At 46.4% G+C, this 16,063-nt stretch overlaps 1 pseudogene; it reads right to left on the bottom strand.

Moving 5' to 3' along the window:
• Positions 1-11,301: 11,301 nt before the first annotated feature.
• On the bottom strand, positions 11,302-15,632 carry LOC144120049 (uncharacterized; annotated as a pseudogene).
• Positions 15,633-16,063: the final 431 nt, after the last annotated feature.

The following is a 16,063-nucleotide window of genomic DNA, read 5'->3' on the forward strand; positions in this document are numbered from 1 at the left end:
TTGGCATTGGTTAGGTATATGCATGCATCTGCAATACAAGAGACAGCCATTTCACATGCAGCTTTTTGTAACGAAATAGACATGCAATGCGGCAGCATCTCTGAGCATTTTCTCCCATTTCATGAGAACTGGTTCATTCCAATATGTTTACCTGTACCAAACCTTTTTTTGGGCTCTTACCATATATCACAGCTGTGACATGCGGTGCCCTTGAGTGCCGAAAACCTTTGGCGAGCGACTCAAAACACCATCGTCTTATGATGACTGGTTGGACAGTTGAGCTGCATATTCTAACGGCCCGTCCTGTGTGCCACTTGGGATGTAAAGTAGAATATCAACTCGGGGTGCTAACAAAGACAAGAAAAAGAGCTCGAAGACCATGAGTTCGAAGATTACACGGTTTGGCATGCCATTATACACCACAGTAAGCTGCCGTGCGTTCCATCCATACCCCTCTTTCTTGCCGTGCTTGTGTATAAAGGCACATTTGGCGCTTAATAAAGCAAAATTAATTGTTGGGACAAGAATTGGACCCCACCACTTTGCTATTAACTGCACGTGTCTGCAGTTAATGTATGCCGTGGTCTAAAAAAAAAAAGAATGCATGAAATAGACGAACATGTGTTCAGTAAAATGAAGAATAAAAAGACAAAACTGCCTTGCCACCAACCTTGCACATGTTGCCTGTGTTATAGTTTGTGCTGCAATTACCTGTGCATCAGACTGCCTACAACGACTCGAATTAAAAAAGAGCGGCTCTTGAGGGGTCAGCATGCAAACAAAATTGCACGCTCCTGCATGAGCAGGCTATGCGGTTGTGCTTTATGTAGTGTGGATTGGCAGTTTCTTATGCCAGTCAAGTACTAATATTAGCATTCAATGTGTCTTGTGCTATTAACTGGTCAAAGATATCACGGACTTCATGCTTAGCATTCCACTTATCCTGAACGCTTCATTGCAGAATGCATGCTGCTGTTAATATCAGGGAAGTACTCAAGGACATTCGACGGTGACTCCTGCTTTGGGGCCTTGCCACTTACATAAACGGGCTTGTACTCGTACTCTACAACAGCATTTTTTTTTCAATCATGGGTCCATTATCGTGGTTCTGAACAGTGCCAAGTGAAATGCACCTCAAACACTAATACATACGGGCTGATGTATTGTCTCCACAACCAGAATTATGCCCTGTACTCTGTGAAATGAAATGTTACCAACAAAATTTCAATGGCAAATTTAGGTTAAATTTGTGCGGCCAAACCACGCGGCACAATTGCAAAACAATAAAATTTAAAGAAATTGTATCCCTTTGAACGGTTTTCCGTCAAAAATCAGTTTCTCGTACCGCCACATCGTTCCTCGACGGGTTAAATGTGACTTGTCTTCTGACTTGTCCGTTGACGACGGCTTATCACCGTCCTATATTCACAGCACGACAGCGGCGGCATATTTGCAAGTGCCAGCAAGGCCCGCTGCTCGTATGCCCGATACGCTGTCGATCTCACTCCCTGGTGCCAGCTTGAAAGAACAAACAGTAGATTCAGAAAGAATGACGAAATGCGCGATCAAAAAATAGCAGGCGTTGAAATGCAGTCATGCCTTTGTTTCTTTTCACATGTTCGCTTGGGTTTAATTTCAGCGACACAGCACATGGGCGCTACATTTTTACTTTGCGCGGCCTTAGGCTCGCGTGTTCGCGCTGAGAGTGAACGACCCTGTGCATGAAACAGCAGTAGACACAACTGCATTGAGAAATCAACCTTCACAGAATGTTGCTAAAATATGGAATATATTAAGAGAAAGGCAACTTCTGTTTCTGTCATTGAAATTGAAGGCATGCTCGCGCACTGATCAATGAGCCCTCGTGTACTGGCAACTTCCATAATCTCAGGTGTGAGCTTATCAACGTGTCTCCCTATCACAGCGATTTTTTTTTAATTCGAAGCCTGAATCGAGAACATTTCAATTTCAACAGTGAAAGCAGAGATGGTACAACATTTGAACACTCACATTGTAGTTGTGTTCTTTCAGCATCTGATTAAAGACGCATCTAATTTCTTTATGAAGATGCCTAAACGACCTGGAACTGAGGGAGGACAACTCCGTGAAAATAGAATAGTTGTACTGCATAACAAGCATCAAATTTCGCACCGCCTGAGAAAAATTGAATGAAAAGTAGGCGCTGAAGTTATTTTCAATGTCCCAGAGCGATTATCTCGTCTCTGCAATTGTGTGAACAAGCCTAAAAAAGAGAGCATTAACTGCACTACTCGCCACGAGCAGCCCCTTATCGACTATTCTGAGTAAGTTATTTATTCCATTTCTGTCTTGTAGCAAAAAGTGCCTTAGTCAGACAGGTCGCTGCTTAAATCAGAGACTGACAGAACACAACTACAATGACTAATGCTCATGACTTTTCTTTCGCTTGAGTGACGGATTTTTTTTTTTTGTTACAGCTGGGCTTTCGCTTTTTTTGTAGTTTATTCTCTGCAGTCATTTTGGCGAAGTCATGCGCCCTGATGTGCCCCTCTTAAATACTGGTTCTCTTCTTTTGGGAACAAAAGTTGTTAGTTCAGCGCTCCCTCCTGTCGTCCTCCTTGTTATTATGTTCCATTCATTCTTGCGCCTTGTGCTGGAAACATGTTCACTTAGATACTTTTTTTTTCTGTCCCCACGTTTACATACTTGAAAAATGAATGAAGAGAGTACGAAATTATTCGGCACATGGGCTTGCGTGCGGCTCAGCCACCCAGACGCCCACACCGCTCTATGATTGCACATATACTCAAGTAACTTATAAAAGACCAACAGCAACCACTGTTTGGCGACTAAAAATGAAAACGTTTTCTATTTGTGTGCAAGGAATTACAGAGAAAGGACATGATTGCACCAGTGCTGTACCACATTAATTTCCACTTTCGTATCTCCACAGCGCATTTCCCGCAGTATCCTTCGTTGTGTCTTGCATTAGTGAGCACCATGTTCCACCACCAGACGGTAGGACTAGACGGACGCGTTCATTTTGTAGGAGCCAGCGCAATTTCGTGCTGTCCACGACAGTAAGCGAGCGGGTAGGAAGGATAGTGACTTTTAAATGCAGCGTTGAACGACAATGTCCTTGTAGAAGGAGGATTTGAGCGCTCCGCCAATTCACCGCCGACTTTTTGCACTGAGTCGCAAGCAAGCAGCATACCGAAAAAGTCTTCTAGTGCGTGGGCGAGCACCCTTGGCTTCCACTCGCGCGATGATGGCGGGTGTTGTCAAAGCCTGCGGCCGCCCTGGAGGGAAACCCTTCGCTGTTAACGTGCGGCCTGCATTACATCCTTCCACCCTCAAGAAGAAAGTTCTTCGGGATTATGCATATGCCATTCAGTAAATTCAGTTGCGCGCGCATCACTGGCGCGCACCCTTTCGTTTCATTGTGGCAGCCGCTATCACCGCTCTCTCTCTTCCCCTCTTTCCCCTTCCCCTCACGTTAAGCACTTCTATAAAAAGCACCTAGCTTTTGAAAAAAATCGAGCTTCTGCTCTACTTACTGACCAGTGTGTCTTCTGCACTTTGTGCGCCTCAGGGCGAGCGTGGCGATGCAACAGTGGTGACGATTATTGACGCTCGAGTCGTGAAATAACCGAAGGACCGCATTACGCCGTTGGACGCCATGGCTTATCTAAAGCTACGAGACTTCGACGAAAGTGCAGATAAGTGGAAAGCATACCTTGTCAAGGTCAAAGCTTAATTCGAAGCAAACGCCGTCGAGGATTCAGCAAAAACAAAAAAGAGATCATTGCTTGTGGCAGCATTAAGCACGCACACGTCGAGATATTGGCAGGAAATGTGGCCCCGCGCAAGCCAAATTCATTAACCCTGAACGAATATTATGACTCCAAAAAGAGCGGAATTACTGAACGCTACAAATTTTACAATCGGTGCCAGGCAGAAGGGGGACCAATTCATGCATTTTTGGTGGAGATTCGCCATATAGCGGATAACTGCAACTTCGGAAGCGCTCTGGACCGGATGATACAGGACCGCATTGTTTGTGGTGTACGGCCGAGCGCACGGCAGAAACAGCTGTTGTCAAAAAAGAATTTAACGTCAGAAGAAGCGCGAGGCAATAGAAATGGCAGCCGAGGCCGCAGAAACCGACATGAAAAAAATGAACAGAGAGGACACGCCCCTGCTAAAAGTAGAGGCACGAGGGAAAAGAGCTCTGCAAGATGAACACAAGCGTTACCAATGCGAAAGGTGTGGTAGATGCGGTAGCGGGAAGCATGATCATAACGAGTGTTCGTGGGCCAAGTCTCGGTGCTACCGCTGTGGGCGGAAAGGTGACCTTGCGCAGAAGGGCTGAAGCCACGCGCCGAACGCAGACGACACAACTCGAGCGGCGCGAACCAATTTGCGTCATCTCTCGGGAGCTCTATGACAAGTACCGCAACCAGTGTCCTAGTCTGAAAACATCCAACCTTAAGTTGTTCTTCTTCATAGGTCGCCTCCCTGTCTTGGGAAGACTTCAGTTACCCGTCCGCTACCAAGGCGTGTCCGTGGTCTGTCCCCTAACTGTGCTAGATTGTGCGGGACCAAGCCTGTGAGGGCATGACTTACTAAGTTTACTCAACAAACATCGCAGGCGCTCCAATCTTGCAGGTAGCAGCACAGGACGTAACGACCGAAGACCACAAAAACAGCTACAGCATCAACAGCATTTTCGAGGACTACCAGGATGTCTTATCTGAAGGCCTGGGCCTCATCGAGGGGACACCCGCCAGTCTGCACTTAAAGGAGGGTGCCATCCAGAAATTCTGTAAGGCGCGGCCCCTCCGCTGCGCCCTACGCGATCAAGTGACGTAGGAGTTGGACAGACAGGCTAGTTTCTACAGGCGTATTGTAGCCAGTGCAGCAGTACAACAGCGCAGCACCAGTTGTAGTTGTGTTAAAGAAGGAACGCACAGTTCGAATCTGCGCTGATTTTAAAACCACATTGAACCCAGCCTGTGCCACTGAGCAAAATCCATTGCCTAGGATTTAGGACATGTTTGCCCGCCTAAGCGATCGTGACTGTTTTGGTACGCTGTATCTGCGAGATGCATGCAATCGGATGCCACTCGACGAAGCTCCAAGAAATACTGCCTGAATAACACGCATAAAGGCATTTTCTGTTTTAATAGGCTACCGTTCGGAATAGCACCTGCACTGGCAATTTTTCAGAGAAAGATGGATGAGGTGCTGACAGGGCTGTCGGGTGTACAAGCTTATTAAGACGACGTGCTGGTTTCCGAAAGAGAGAATGATAACGGCGAGTGGTTAAGAAACGTCCTACAACGCTTCCGAGAACGAGGAGTGAAACTTAGATCTAACAAGTGCGAATTGCGCAGACCGGCTGTATCTTATCTGGGGCACCGAACTGACCGAGATCGTCTTCGCCTGACTGAAAAGAATTTCGAGGCCATTTTGAAAGCGCCAAGCCTACGTAATGTCACTGAACTGCCCGCATTTCTCGGAATGCTGACTTTTTACGCTAAGTTCCAGCCTAACATGTCGACTATTCTTTTTTCGTTATATCAGCTGTTAGAAAAGAATGCACGCTGGCACTGAAACAGGAGCAGGAAGCCGCGTTTAACGCGGCTAAACAAATATTTAGAGCTGCCCTAATTGTTTTGCCCTTCCAACCAAAAAAAGGAATTGAAATTGGAATGTCACGCGTCCCCTCACGGCGTGGGAGCGGTTCTGTTCCACGCAATCGGCAACGTTCATAACCCAATTGGATTCCATTCTAGAACACTAACGCCAGCTGACCGGAACTATTCCCAACTAGAACGAGAGGCACTGGCGCTCATATTTGGACCGTGCATAATTTCATGTGGCTCGCTACCGCGGCTGCAGAAGTAATTCTTGAAATACTAGTGCAGCATGCTTATTAAAAGGTGACGTGGCTCAAATTTAATTCTCAAACACAGCATACATCTGCTGTATGCAATTTTAAAGTATAGGCATTTACTATAGTTTGCGTGTGGAGTAGTGCTCGCCTTGAGAAATCTTATCATCAGCTTTAGATAGTCAAAGGACATTAGATTTGTTTCAGAACTATTACGAAATATATGATTTACCACTTTTTACACTCTGTCACCATTGGGAAAATTCCAATTTCTTTCTGGGGCCGCCGCGGTGGCTGAGTGGCTTTTCCTGAACCCTGACATACTGACGGACCGTGCTAAACGTATTACATCGATGAGATATAAAGGCCGACACGACCGACACATGCTCAGAAGAGAGCCGAACCGATGTCATGTGATTGGCGCAAATATGTTTCCGTGTGGATTCTGAACAATGAAGCCAGCAGTATGCATAGTTGTTTGACCCTTCCCAGAGTTCATACATCCGTCAGTGCTCCTAACCCAGAGAGTGGCCAATACTCTGGAGGCTATAGCCCTTCTCTTCACGTGCTCGTAGCATTCATTCGAGCGAAGGAAAGAAATATGCGATGACCACCTTCGTCTATGTGCTGTCTAGGCTGCCTGTCATAATTAAGCTCCAGTGGAAACCAAAGTTGATACAGGAACTGAACGGTAACTCACAACTCTCATCCGCACGTAGAAGGCGGCGTCTAAGCGTTGCCATTGCCATCCCAGGTCAGGTTTTCGATCGGAAACTTTTTCTACTTAAAACAAATTTTTCTGTCCAAGTAGCTGTGACAAATTACTGACTTTCACTACTCTATAATGCTTTTTTAACCAGTTACAGTGACTTGAAATGCATGGCTCGTTAAAAGAGTTCCGCCATTTTCGTTGTGTTTTAATGCAGATAAAACATGCTGAAAAGCTCTTCGAATTCTTTGGGAAGAAAATGAATGAACGTGAGGCACCAAAGTCGAGATCAATTTACATGGGGCGCGAAGGTGAAGCTAGAATGCTTTCTTGAACCAAGTGACAGCGGCTGGGCAACTAATGCGTCATTATAAGGGAAGTGCTCAAACATTACGAAATAAATTAGAGGAGCATGTATATATGGTCTATAACCAAGAATACTTTTACTAGTTACTCCTGTTTAAAAACCAATTTATCGCGAACACACCGTGAGAAGGGACATAGGTTTTGTTACCATAAAAAATATTTGCTTATATTTTTAGCGAGCCTTCACAGCAGCAGGGGCTCTGCCTATCGGCACCGATATCGGCCGGCCTGCGGAAGTATCATCATCTCGTGATTTCGCGTTGTGCTGCTTTTAGCATTTTATCAGCGTTAATAAGAAATGCTTGATTACTTTTTGAACCGGCGCTACGTTTTCGTATTCTATACCAGCCACAATTGCGGTCGTAATATTTAGCGCTGCTGTACCTCGAAAAGACGCAGTGATTCGAGACAAAGAGCGCAAAACGAGCGAAGTTCTGACTCGGTACAGGAAGTGTTAACTTGGGAATTCCTCCTCTCGAAGCACACTGCGACCGTAGGGTATTCAATCACTTTGCTATTCTGCTATGCCGTTGTCACTGCATGGCAACAGCAGCCAGAGCTGTGTCTTCTAACGCCTTTATGGGAAGTGTGGGCTGAGCTGCAAACGGTCCACTGATGAGAGTCGCCCGCTCCTGTGTTCGTTAATGCAGTTACCGTACGACCGTAGAGAGCCACTTCAAGGACGGTGGTTCGTGTCTTCGGATTGATATTTCCCCTTAGTTTCCGATTTGGGATTTTTCGGGTGCTGTGATCGTGACTGTGGTGCCTCGTTGTGATTTCGCTGAGTGGCGGCGGCGTCGTTCTGAAGTCAGGTCGCGCAGTCGTCAAGCTGGTCTTTGTATGTGGCGTCGGTATAGCTGGGGCGGCGTTTTCATGCGGGAAGGTCGCTGAAAGAATTTCGCGGTTTCGTTCGTGAACACCCTCAGCTCGTAAGGCTCCTGCGGGACCTCTTTCGCACCGCGGCTGCCTAGCTGCGGTGCGGCAATGCGAAGAGCGAGGCTGACGGCGAAGGTGAGCGGCTAAGGCAGTTCGGCACACACTTCTCTCGAGGCGCGTAGGCGTCAGTCTCCCGTGGTCGCTTGCAAGGGCTGGTCGCGGAGCGTGGTAGCGAAAGCCACGATGTCTCATTCGCCTGCACGGGCATTGGCGAAGGACATGGCTTGCTTCAAAGCAGTTAAAGCAAAGGGGGCAGCGCTGGTCGGGGGTCCTCCTTTCCTCTGATCTGCTTGGTGAAGGCTGACGAAGCGTCGTAGGGCGGGCGGCCGGGCGGGAAGCTGTGTTTGTCAGAGTGGCATATAAGCCTCGTATAGCAGGCTACGGGGGCCATTTGGCTGCGTACGGCGGCGGCTTATGTCAAGGCCATGGACTCTTGCGTCGAAGCCGTCATGCGGGGAAAGCCCAACACTTGCTGTACTTTCTCGCGGATGGCATCCGTCACTGTTGCGACTTAATGTTGCCCTGGCGTCAGCTGCAGAAGGCCCAGTTCTTGGAAGATTTCACGTATAATTGCCCTCAAGTTGCCATTGCTGGTAGGTGTCACACCCGAGTTGACTGATGACTTCAGAGTAGGATGGTTGTATAGGCGGGCCCTAGTGTTCAGAGTCTTCTGAATTGTACTTATTTCCCTGGAGAAATCCGTGACGGTTTTCGGCGGATCGCGCGTGACTCCAACAAAACATTTCCCATGACACCTCCAATCTAGAGGCTAACTTTGTGTTCTTTTCTTGTTTCGCGGTCTGCGCGACTAAATAAGCACCTAATTTCTTCGACGTACTTACCCTATCACTGTCTCGTTCTGGTTCTGGGTCCGACCTTGAAGCTGTAGTTGATCATATTCCTTATCATATATGTAGTTGATCATATTGGAGCAAACTTTATTTGTGCCTGCAGTTGGGCGCTCGCGTGCCCCGACGAGGGCCTACGAAAAATCTTTAAAAACTCATTCGTAAATGTGGCCGAAATCGTGCGGGACATTTTTCCTGGTTCTCATGCTACGTAAGATCGAGGAGCCCCAATAAAAACAATTAAAATGTTGTGAAGCTTCATAGCATTCTTGGTGGACACAGCGCGAAAGACGGGAGGGAAAGAGTGAGTAACACAGAACGAGAGCTGGAATGGAAGAGCTGGAGAGCTCGAACCCAACCTTTGAGCAACAGTACTGAACATCATAGCAATGTCCTAGTTGTTGAAATCTGCTACACGCCTGTAATCTTCCAAGCAGTCATTTGCATCTTTGCATGGGGTGCCCTTAAAGATAGGTGGCGTTCGGAAATGCTGAGGAGGTTGAGCGGAGTGGCGCATCGGTGCTTCCGGCTACGTGTGTGACTGCTTACTCTGCGCCGGGCCAGTCCTCGCACTTGTCTCTCCTTCTGATGTAAACACAAACAGTGCGCGAAAGAGTGAACCGATAATGTTTCTCCTCTTCACGGTCCAGTCCTTCGTGCGCTGTTTTCGTTGAAATCGTGTACCAACTGGCCCGGAAACATTCTGTGATCCTGGTGATGGTACGTCGGTCATTGCAATGGTGGCGTTGAGGACCCTGAGCATATGCACGGCTGCGTTTCGCTTGTACCTCGGGAAGCAGTTTTCTAGGTAATGGCGTCACCTCAACTTTACCTCATAACACCGGAGTCAGGGCATGCGGGGCCAGACAAAGCCTTAAATGAAATGTTTCCTGCATGAGGAATTTCACGGAATGATGCAGTGATGGCGTAGATGCAGAGCGCTGATGCACAGTGGTGATTCGGGGAGTTGGTTCATAGCCACAAGAAACAACGGCAGCACACCAAAATGCAGTACATGTCTTCGGCCATTTTTCGTTGAGCTGCCGTCGGTCTTTGTAGACTGCTGCTTCGCATACTAGATGACTGCGGCTTTAAACCTAGTTTTATTTTAGTTTCAGCTTATTTATTTCTTGCTACCGAGAGCAGTGGGCCCCGGAAAAAAAGCCGTAGCTTGACAAGCTCCAGAGGCCCACAACATCCAGCAACAGTGGCGCCATTGGTCACATGCAAACAAGAAAGGCGTGCATAAACCTAAGGCATAATTCACAATCTATGAATGAAGAGCGGAAATACAATCTAAGCGCGCAATATAACATCAAAGGACAAGTAATATACACAATTTAAAGCATGCACAGAAAGCATTATTTAAACATTCTATATCCAGAGATCGTAGCACTTCCTTTCACAGCAGTGAAGATATTGACAACGCATAAAAAAGAACAATTTTCAACATACATGAATGAAGACAACATGATATTGGCGTGCTAACGGGTTACGCTTAGCATAAAACGAGCCTGCACATTTGCACCGTATACGTAACAACAACAAACGATAAAAAGAAGAATTATTAAAGGAAAGGAACGCCCGGATAAGGTGGCTAGACTGGGAGGTGTGAAAACCGGACGGGGAAGCATGGCCCCGCAGCGCGCCGATGCCGTGTGGCGGCGCTGACGGCAGAGACGCGGCAAGGCGCGCAGCCGAAATGAGCGCATCGCGTAGAGGAAATTTTTACCACTGAGGCGAAAATGACCTCGTTTCGCTTATAGCGCGTTTTCTTCGAGCGTCAAAGAATGAATATTTACCATAAAATATTGTTTCGTCAACTCGCATCATTATTTCCGTCAAATATGCTGCTTCACAAGCCCAGTTTGCATCGCATAGCTGTACTGAAGCGCGTTTTGTGCGTGCACATTTCTAGATGCTGCACAGGATGCCGTAGTAGAAGGTTTCAGAACAGTTTCAACCACCTGGGCTCCTGTAACATGCACTGACTCTCTGCTTTGCGCCGCCATCGCAACGCAAGCACTACGGCGAGAAGTGCAGGTTGTAATGCGTGCTGTAGGATCTCAAAACTGCAGTCGCATTGGCTGAAGGCGCCCCAACGCACAAACCAGTTTTTGTCGCCGATTGCGAACCTGTAGCATGTATGCCAGCTTGACGCTCACGTAAGAAATCTCCGACGATTGTAGACAGTGAAACATCACATATCTGGTAATGAAATCGTTTATTTAGAAATCAGGGGGAAATCTTGCAGAAATAATCTACAACACACAAGGTTTCAGTGTTTTACGTTTCTTTTCACCATCCTCCTGATTTATGCCCTTAAGAGAAAAGTGAATCCTTTTGAGGCAATAAAAACATGCAACTGATGCTGTAAGTGCATCAGAATGCTCAGAACAACCAATTTTTGGCACATCACCAATAGACTGTTAAATTCCTGCCGCAGCTTCGGCATGCAAGCGCGTTCGGCTGAACGCATGTGTGAGTTTGTTTTCAAGGACTTTGATAAGAGTATAAAAAGACACTGACGGATATAAAAGGCCACCAAGGTCTCACTCATTATTTGCCTAAGCTGGAAGTTCTTTGGCAATGTCGCCTTTATCACAGAGACATGCTGCTCTGCAGGCTTCACAATGGGTTGTCAGAACACGCTTCCTAGCCACATAGCCTGAAATGTAATAGATCAGCCGTGCATCGCTGTGTCGCTCAGCATAGCTGTGGTGGTCTACAGCCACTTCCCCGGCATCAATTGGCAAAGCCTTCACGCTGTCTTCAGCCAGGCTTTCCTGTTCAACCAGCACCTCCTCGACAGCAATGACTCTAGGACATCCGGCGACACATTGCCGCCCTTAGGGCTCCTTGCCAGACTGTAGAAGCTTAGACACCTGGATGTGCACACAGAACAGTTTTTACACATACAAGCATGCTGACAGTCTGTAAAACCCAAGTAAAAATTACATACGTTATGATCAGAAAGAACTGAGCTGGGGTAGGATGATCATTTTCCCCACTTGTTGCCTGACAACACCGAAACATTGTTCCAGGCGGTCCTGGCTCAGTTTTGAGGTCATCATGTACTTGAAGCCGGCCTTTTCTCAAAGGTACTTTAGAAGGTGCTTTGTAGAGTGTATTGACACCCTCAGCCCCTCAGAAGTACTCTTACTAAGAAAGCCGAGCCCTATGGCGTGAGCCTCCCATTCACTAAGAAACTGAAGCGCTTCATCAAGGGTGGCCTCGTTCCTACTGCCCGGTCTGAAATACCAAAAACAAAATCATGCAGCATTTTGAGAGAACCCCACACAAAAATTTCCTAATGGCTTCAGCAGGGAACCTCGATGTCATAGCTTCAATAAGCCTGGCCATCAGATCAACATAAGCTCTTGTTGGCTCTGCATTTGGGTGACTTCTTTCTATGTCCTCATTGTAAAAGGAAACGGCATGTACAGCTACTCTACTGAAAATATGAAAAGCCAAGTCTACTCGCATCTTGTCAAAGCCATTTGGATAAATGTGACTGCGAGTAAGCTTTGGTGCAACCTTCAGCGTCATACTGTTATTGTCCAGCTTCCACATGGTAGAAATATGCTCCCAGTGGGCCTGTAATATAAGTTATCAAGTATGAAATCGCATTTTACTTGAGATAAAAAGCAATCAGACAAGGCATATATATATATATATATATATATATATATATATATATATATATATATATTGTCGCCGACAAACGTAGGGCGACACAAAAGGGGGCTTTTAATCCGAAGGCCAAGAAGACCAGCAGCGGGCGTCCGAACGGGAACGTCGTCTTCTTAGCTTCCACGCGAGTCCAGCCATGCCGTTCGGCCACATGGCGGCGCTCGCAGAATGTGAGCAGTGTGGCAATGTATATAAAAAGACCAGCATGTAGCAAGCTTACTCGGCCAAGATGTGTGGTTAGTCCTTGCTTAAGCATTGTGTTTAGCACACATTTTGCAAGGTGCGGGAAGTCTGAAATAAAGTGTAGGAACCTGAGTTCATCACAGGGGTACGTTACTTTGCACTTTACATTCTTCCCGTTGCCATACACACCAAGGTTGTGCCACAGAGACCGGTTCTATGTTGCGCCGTCTGTGCAGATATAGTGAACTAAAAGACCAGCTTGTTCACATAGCACCGTTGCCTCCAACTCAATTTTCGAAAACATCCGAGACTTGACGTTTCCATTTGAAGCATATACGCTTATAGAGAAATGAAGCACGTCATAAGAGCATGTGATTATAGTTGGAAATCAATAAACATATTTTGTACAAACATTCTTACCTATTATTTGGGTCCACCTGGCTATTAAAGGCTGAAAAATGGCGACAAGCCCATGGTCAGCTTTCGTATATTTGTCCCTGTGGTCACTGAATTGACCTAGGTCAACAAAGCCTTCTATATGAGTTGACGTTGTCATGTCCAAGTCAACAGAAAGTTTCATCTCATCTATAAGCAAGCCCCCATGGCGCTTCATTGCATAAAGGTCTGTTTTTTTTACACATCCTAGAAGCTTGGTGCCTAACCTATTTGATGAAGCCCTGTAAATAGAAAAAGCAGTTACTTTTTGTTGATGTAAAAAAAGCATGCTTAAAGGGGCTGCGAAACACCGCTTGAACGGACGCCGGTTACACTTCAGATGGATTCTTTATGTCGCACAGATGCTGTCTCAAAAAGAATTAAGAGAATCGATGCATAGGAACGGGAGTTATTAAATGAAGAAATTTCAAAATGCAAGCAAACAAAATGCTGCCCTCAACTAGATTTTCGCGCAGCTTCCCATTCCCATTTCACTCTCCCAATGACGACACACTGTGCGACGAATCAAAACAGCCTATCTTAGCACGTGGCGGAAGTTTACACTGCAAGGTTGCCTGTTCTCTGTACCTCGTTCATGCCAAGGCTGGCGGCGCCGTTTTCATGGTCACAACAACCATGTGAACGCCCAGCTGACCCAGCGATGCTTCATCGTCACCTCGACGGCGCAGAAGGCAACACTGATCAGTGACGTTCCCTTACTTATGGATGCCAACTCGAGCGTGAGATACTGCGACGGTGTGACGGCCTGCGCAAGATATCAGACACACTTAGCATAGCGCGTACCGCTACTGCTTACCGCCAACCATCGCCCCTAGCGCGCTGGTTGGTCACAGCGAGCAAGGAGCGCGCGCTGTTGACGGGAACGTGGCGCCATCTGGCGCCGCCGCCCGGTGATTCTCCACAAGCTGACGATGCGCACTGTCTGCTAAATGTGAACTGAACGCATCATTCCTTGTAACCGAAACGAACGCTTATAGAGTGCAATGGCTCGATAAGATCAATTCCGCAAAGCCGCTCTCAGATACTTAGAGTACCCATAAGTATTAGTGCTAGGTCGTAGGATGTTTACAGAGAGGCGCTAAGTCCGTCGATGCAAAAAGTAGCCAGAGCCTCTAGTGGTGTATTTTTGTTTTACTTGCTTTACAGTGCTTTTATCCAGGGCGAACAAGTTGGTTTTGTTAATGTAATATAGAACACAAAAACTTGACAAAACGTATCTCTAGTTATTAACACAATTTGCAGTATATTTACTCTTTGTCCAATCATAAAGCTCGCCCTCCGTGATGTCATATCCGATGCCAAAAACCGCCACTGTATGGTGACACCGTCAGAGCCATGAATTTTTTTTGCGAGCTAATTAAAATATTAAAAACAGGAGTATAAGCGGTACGACCGATGCCAATAGAATCACTATAACTCATTCTATGCAACCAACGGGCAAAACAATGCACTGAAAATGTGTTCCGTGGCCCCTTTAAGTACCTTCATGTATCTTTGCAGACAGACTCGGCTAGGCAGCACCAAGATTTTATGAGACCTGAGGTGCTCATACAGTCGTGGACTTTTCATCCTTAGGAGGATACATTCCAGCAGCCATTCCTTGTTGTAACGGTAGCCATGGTTGGACTTCCTTCTTGAAACCTGAAAGCATGCACGCACAGCGGATGGCTGTTTTTTGGGGAGCTCTTTAAGCTGGAAAACATATATAGACTTACAAAAATAAATGCTTTTAAATAAAGAAAAAGCTGTCTGACCTTTTTCTCAAAAAAGGTTGCTTTGAATGCCATGTTTTTTTCTTGCATCTTTTTGAGGGCATCTTGCAGAGAGTTCAACTTATTGTTCTTCCGTTGCAGGGTACGCGTGACATACTTTAGCCGTTTTGCAGCAAAGTTTGAAAGCTGAAGTCGAGCCTTCTTTTTGCAGCGTAGAAAGCGAGCTTTCATACTGCTTCTGCTCTTTTTGCATGACAAGCAGCGGTTAGGTTGTTGTGCAGATGTACCTGAAATGAAAAAAAAAGACATTTCAAATGTATCAGTTCGGTCATCATTGTTAAGACATTAGTGTACACAAATTTCTATATGCTATATACAATCCCTCAAGTCCAGAACAACATACGTTGTACTGATCCGTTACATGCTGGCGAGAACAGGAAATGTCCAGATAATCTTCCAATGTTGTTCATATTTAGCTTCTCGAACTCCTTGGTATGGCCAATTCTACTGCACGCGGTGAGGCTGTTTGCGTACGATAATTCCCTTTCTGCTTCTTCTTTACACTGAACAACGCCTTCCTTATGAAGCTGCCCAGCCAAGAAGATGCTGCATTTGGTACGTCATTCTCCGATGCAGAACACTACCATTTTGGTAAACACAACAGGCGGTGTTTCGTTCTTTACAAATTCTGAAGTCTGGTAGCAGACAATGTTGTTCTGCTTAAGCTTCTGCAGTGACCACAGTTCCGAAGGTCGTTGAAGATTGAATTTGAATAGTTCCTCGACGAATGGCTCGGACATTCCATCCCGCTGTGTGTCTGCAGCCTCCACGTCTGCCGGGGGGCATTCCTCCATCGTGTCAAGGCAAGCGCCCCTTTTTTTTGAAGGTATAGGAGCCTGTGAGGCATTTCCTCGCTTCCTTTCTTTCGGAAGCCTCCTGCTAATGTAGTTCGGTAGGTTTGGAAATACAGTAGGTTCTGCCGCTTCTAAAAGGGCAGGAATGGAACGCTGTATCAAGACCTCAGCTCCATTAATAATGAGCTTGAAGTCACGAACAATAAACCTAGAGGCAACAGAGAGAACAGACCATGGTGATCAGTTTGAGTTAGCGTGAAATACCAGGATGGGCATGCTGCGAGAATGTCGTGCAAAGCGTTATGTACCGTCACACAGCACGCCGATAACATGTGTGACACTTCTGTTTATTCTAGACGCTTTCTACATTGCAATAAGTCTGACCCACAAGCCCAGCTAAAAATGTTGGCTACGTACCGTGAGTCGAAGTG

The sequence above is a fragment of the Amblyomma americanum genome, chromosome 2 (genome assembly GCF_052857255.1).
Source record: "Amblyomma americanum isolate KBUSLIRL-KWMA chromosome 2, ASM5285725v1, whole genome shotgun sequence".
Taxonomy (NCBI): Eukaryota; Metazoa; Arthropoda; class Arachnida; order Ixodida; family Ixodidae; genus Amblyomma; species Amblyomma americanum.